Source organism: Spinacia oleracea, chromosome 4 (genome assembly GCF_020520425.1).
Source record: "Spinacia oleracea cultivar Varoflay chromosome 4, BTI_SOV_V1, whole genome shotgun sequence".
Classification (NCBI taxonomy): domain Eukaryota; kingdom Viridiplantae; phylum Streptophyta; class Magnoliopsida; order Caryophyllales; family Amaranthaceae; genus Spinacia; species Spinacia oleracea.
This window is the reverse complement of record NC_079490.1, coordinates 8,847,306-8,852,699: the sequence shown is the minus strand read 5'-3', so window position 1 is coordinate 8,852,699 and position 5,394 is coordinate 8,847,306. Positions and strand designations below refer to the sequence as shown.

At 32.6% G+C, this 5,394-nt stretch overlaps 1 long non-coding RNA gene across 2 annotated transcripts; it reads left to right on the top strand.

Annotated features, from left to right (window-relative positions):
- Positions 1-633: 633 nt before the first annotated feature.
- Positions 634-3,276, top strand: LOC130459745 (uncharacterized). Of its 2 annotated transcripts, none has more exons than XR_008919333.1 (3): positions 634-815; positions 1,033-1,210; positions 2,944-3,276. It is a non-coding gene; the product is annotated as an uncharacterized lncRNA (long non-coding RNA). The 2 variants fall into 2 exon arrangements; XR_008919332.1 differs by having other exon boundaries at positions 1,028-1,210.
- Positions 3,277-5,394: the final 2,118 nt, after the last annotated feature.

The following is a 5,394-nucleotide window of genomic DNA, read 5'->3' as shown; positions in this document are numbered from 1 at the left end:
ATACAATCATACTATTTTTCAATGTTCCATTATGAGTTTAAAAACATGTGTTTTTTCTGGTGGCAAAGTAGATAACCCGACAACATGGTAGTGTTTCAAATGTACAAGGCCTCTCATTTTCTGCCTCCTCTTTGCCAAAGTCTCGATGTTTATATGGTTGTTCTGCAGCTTTTCTTTAGTTTATGTTTTGCTCTCAGAAACTCTTTTGTGTCTTAATCGCTCTACCATTAGGGATTTGGCATGCAACATTGTATGTTCTTCACTATCTGTATTATAGTTTGCCATATCTGTTATCTTGCTAGGTCTTTACCAAACTTTATAACTCCCTTGGGGTTATTGTTCTAAGTTAATGTAATATATCTCCTTTCTTGCGTTAAAAAAAAAAAAAAGTTCTGCATTTTATGGCAATCCAAACGTAATTATTAATATATAGATACCTATCTACGCATCTATGCGTGCATACTAGATAAAACGACGTCGTTTCTGGATTAAAGACCACCTCCATCATAATATCACCCATAAATTCAGCATATACCCATTTTCTCTCTCCTCTAACCTCTCACCATCTTCTCTCTCATCAACTCCATTTTCTCTCTCCATTTTTTTTTAATGATATGGCAAATCACCGGCGGCGCCACCACCGCCTCCATCATAATATCACCAGCTACATTGATTTTCTCGGTGGTTTCTCCCAGCAATTACCTCCATCGTCGGCGTTATGTTTCTCTGTTTCTTCGTCCTTTCCTTTTTCGCTCCTCGTCCTTCTCGCCTCCTTCACCGTGGTCGCACTCGCAGCTAGCTCATCCTCCTCATCTGTAATCTCTCTTTCTCTCTCCTTCTCCGAAACTGCGATTGCAATTTGTTGAGTTTTTGCTAAAATTAATTAGTGGTTTTTGTAATTATTTGTCGGAGTTTGGATCTCTTCCGTTCCGGTTAGAACATTTGTTGCTCTCTCGATCTTTTCAGAGAGCAAGGAACACGAGATTGACGGAGCTGAGCTAACGAATATGATTTGATATTGATTTAGGTCAGATGTTCTTGAGCTTCTGGAGCTGATTCATCGTCGGCGATTTATAAATCTCATAGATGCGTGAATTACCTCAGGAAGCACAATTTTAGTTTTGTAAAGAAGCCAAAAAAGATGATGCAGAGGATGCAATGATCTAATTTTGTGTTCAGTTGCTTTATGGTTCGTGCTCAAGTACACATGGTACATTTCATCCCTTTGTGTTTTCATTTCCTTTTCATTACTATTGTAATGTGGCTAATAGAAGAAAAAAATGTGGATTGTCCTTTTTTATGGTTTGTGCCTGTCAGAAATTGTTGAATGGTAATTGTCATGTACTCTATGAATTTTGATATTAACAAATGTTACAATAACATAATATATCTCGGGTAATGTTCACGAATAAGAACCTTTTTTGTGTGATGTTCAATTTCTCAGAACTTATGTTCAACTTATAAAGAATCATGTTCAAATAAATTCAAATTGTAAAATTAATATATGTTCAATATTTTTGTGTTATGTTCAGTTTCTCAACTCTCGTGTTCAACTTATAAAGAATCACGTTCGACTAAATTCAACTTATAAAAGTCATGTTCACAAATAATAACATTTTTGTGTGATGTTCAGTTTTTCAACTCTCGTGTTCAACTTATAAAGAATCATGTTCAATTTTACGCAAAATATGATACCGAATAGTTCTTCGATCGTCATCGTCGCTGTTTTTTTGCGTAATTCTCTTGCTCCCAATTTTAACCTTTAAAGATTAAATTAAGCTCTTATTTTTATAAATTCTAATTTGATTTTTCGAGGGTAATTTTAGTTAGGTTTGGTCTATTCCTGTTAGTTTCCAGTATCTTTCATCTCCTTGCTTGTGGTGACAATCATATAGATATATTATTGATCTATTGATAGCCTGGGAAATGCACTTAATGAGCGGATAGCTTTCTGTACACTGTCGATTGAATGCTGCTAATCGCTAACTCTTCAAATTAAGATCTTATTTGATTTAAAATTTTCATGTTCAAATTAATATTGTCGATGAAATATAATAAATAATAACACTTTTGAGTGATGTTCAATTTTTTAACTCTCTTGTTCAACCTATAAAGAATCATGTTCAACTAATAAAACGATATGTTCAATACTTACTAATATATTTTTTATACTGTTGTGTGATGTTCAGTTTCTCAAGTCTCATGTTCAACTTATAAAGAATTAATTATGAGTTTGTTAGGATTGTTGTTATTGGTGGTTGTACTTGTGGTAATTATTGCTGAATATTAAATATGAGTTTGTTGTGTTCAATTTATAATTTATCATCTTTAACTTATAAAAGATGATGTTCACAAATAATAACACTTTTGTGCGATGTTCAGTTTTTCAACTGTCGTGTTCAATTCATAAAGAATCAGGTTTTATTTACACAAAATCATGTTCAACTAAATTTAACTTATAAAATTAATATATGTTCAATATCTTTGTGTGATGTTCAGTTTCTTAAGTCTCATGTTCAACTTATAAAGAATTATGTACAACTAAATTTAACCTATAAAACTAGTATGATATTTTCAAAAGCATTTGTTATGTAGGTGCTCAGTATTCTTTAATAATGTTCAGATTTTATAAGCAGATGTTCATTATTCTTTACTAAAAGATCAAAAGTGGCATTGTCTAAAAATTTCCATGTTCAGTTTATAATTCATCATGTTCAACTTATAGAAGATGATAGTTCACAAATAAGAACATTTTTGTGTGATGTTCAGTTTCTCAAGTCTCATGTTCAATTTATAAAGAATCATGTTCAACTAAATTCAACTTATAAAACTATGATATATTCATAAATAAAAAACACTTTTGTGTGATGTTCAGTTTCTCAAGTCTTATATTCACCTTAAACAGAATAATGTTCAACTAAAAACATTATGATTTTCTTGCAGGAAGGTAAATGTTAATAAGAATGCGGCAACGAAAGAAAAAAATTGATTTAGAAATGGAAGATATGGTATGAAGAGATGTTGTAAGAATTGAAGAAGAATTGAAGGCAGAAGCAACAAGAAAAGAATCTGGAAATAAGGTCGCAGATAGAAAGAGAAAAGAGACCGATGTACATAAAAAGTGAAAGCCGAAAGGAAGGAAGCAGAAAAATTAGAAGCATATAGAAAGAGAAAATTGGAAGTAGAAGTAAATAAATGAAATGTTCATTTTTTAAACATGAATGTTCATTTGTGTGTTTTTTATGTGTGCTTCTTGTATCTTACTCAAATGTTCAAATTTTTTTTTAGGAAAACAAGTGTGATAAAAAAAGTTTTTTTAAAAGAAAAATTCAAAAAAAAAAAAAAAAAAAAAGAGGACACAGAATAATGGACTAAAAAAAGAAAGGAAAAATCACACAAAACTGCTAAAACGAAATATTTGTAGCTCATATGCATGCAGAATTGCATGCATAGGTATGCAGCCAAAAATTTGGGATCCAAACGATCCGTTTGCAAGGTGTAATTACAAAGTACGGAATGTTAACTACAAATAGTCAAACTTGTGCGCAAACCATAGTACTTCTTCCGTTCCGGAAATATCGCACCATTTGCATTTTACACTATTCACAATACGACTTTGGCCATTTTTTATAATTGTTAGAAGAGTAAAAGTCAACCATGATGCAATATTTCCGAAACGGAGGAAGTATTACAGTTATTGCGAGTATTTAAAATAGAGCAATAGTTTACTAACGCCACTTTCTAACTCAAAGCAGCTTAGAAGTGGCAGCAAATACAACTCTAACACTCTTCAGAAAATCCATCAATGGCGGCAAAACTCACTTCAAGACTAACCCACCGTCTTCATCTTCAACAAAACCATCACTGCAACAATCACACGACGCAGATTTAATCTCCAACTTTCTCATTCAACATCACAACCCTTTTCACGCCATGGAATATCCTCTCTTCAACTCTACGGAATTTCTCTCTCCTCTTGTCTCCTTCACCAAACCCTAATCCGCCTCTCCCACCTCTTTAAAATCGCACTCTCTTTCTCTCTCCTCGCACCCTTCTTCCATTGATGTCACCTCCGTTAACCTCATCGTCGAGATCCTCGGAAAGGTTAAATGCATGTTAAACGTTTTCATGATTCTAGATTTTATTAAATAAAATTAGTATTAGCCGTGTAAAGAATATAATTCCGTAAAGATATCCTTATTAGGCGCTTATTAGGCTAACTAATTATTCATCATGTTAAAATATTACTGAGGGAAAAATATATTGTGGTGTGTGTTGTATTATTTGTTCTCTATTTATATTTACAAAGTAAGATATCTTATTCTTTATAGGTTTCTAAGTTTTTTTTTTTTTGACTTGGTTTCTAAGTTATATATATAGACTTCTATCTTACATCATATATCATCTCGCCCTGTACAAACCCTTTATATATTTTAAAACACTTAATTAAATATATTGGGTTGTGTTTTGTATTATTTGTGGACATGCGTCTCTATTTATATTTACAAACTAGATATCTTATTCTGTATAGGTTTCCTAAGTTATATAGACTTCTATCTTACATCATATAGCTAAGATATCACATACATACGATATTTTATCATCTCGCCCTATACAAACCCTTTATATATATTTTACAACACTTAATTAAATTCTATAGCTCACACAATTAAGTCTCCATCAACGCAATTCCAATTCCACCCTTAATCATATTTTATTTGAACAATGGCTAGCGGTCGTGTTGCGAAGGTGACAGACATTAATGTAATTCCTAATCATAATAATCATGTTAGTTATGCGGGTTACCCGGCCTGGGATGGAGACGTCGATATGAACACATTTAACTACTGGTCTGATTTTTTAAAGTCTGGTACTTGTGTGAATATCATTATGACTCTTTTTTCCATTGTTTTAATTTCCTATTTTTTGTGGCTTATGATCATACCATTCCTGCAAATAACCATAGTTCATGGGAAAATCATGAATAAGATGACGATACCGAAACCACATATTGGTAAGACGATTAATGAAAGTTATGATAACAGTAATATATTGCAAGTGCATTGCGTGTTCAAGTATGGTGATAATTATCACCATTTACATGATCTTGGTTGGAAGAACATGTTTCCATCCACCACATATAAATTCCGGCTTCACATCGGTCTCGATGTTCTTCTCGGAGTCGTTCGATGCGACATGAGATGGAAGAAAGAAGAAGAAAAACAAGAAGAAGAATCTCACAAAATTGACGCCACTGTCATATGGAATATCACTTCTATTAGTACCGTTGACGTATGGTCTTCTCCTGGTGAAACAACTTACTTTAACAACACCAGCAAATCCAAAAACTTTGTTAGGGCTGTGTTAACCAACAAATTAATAAATACCTAGTAC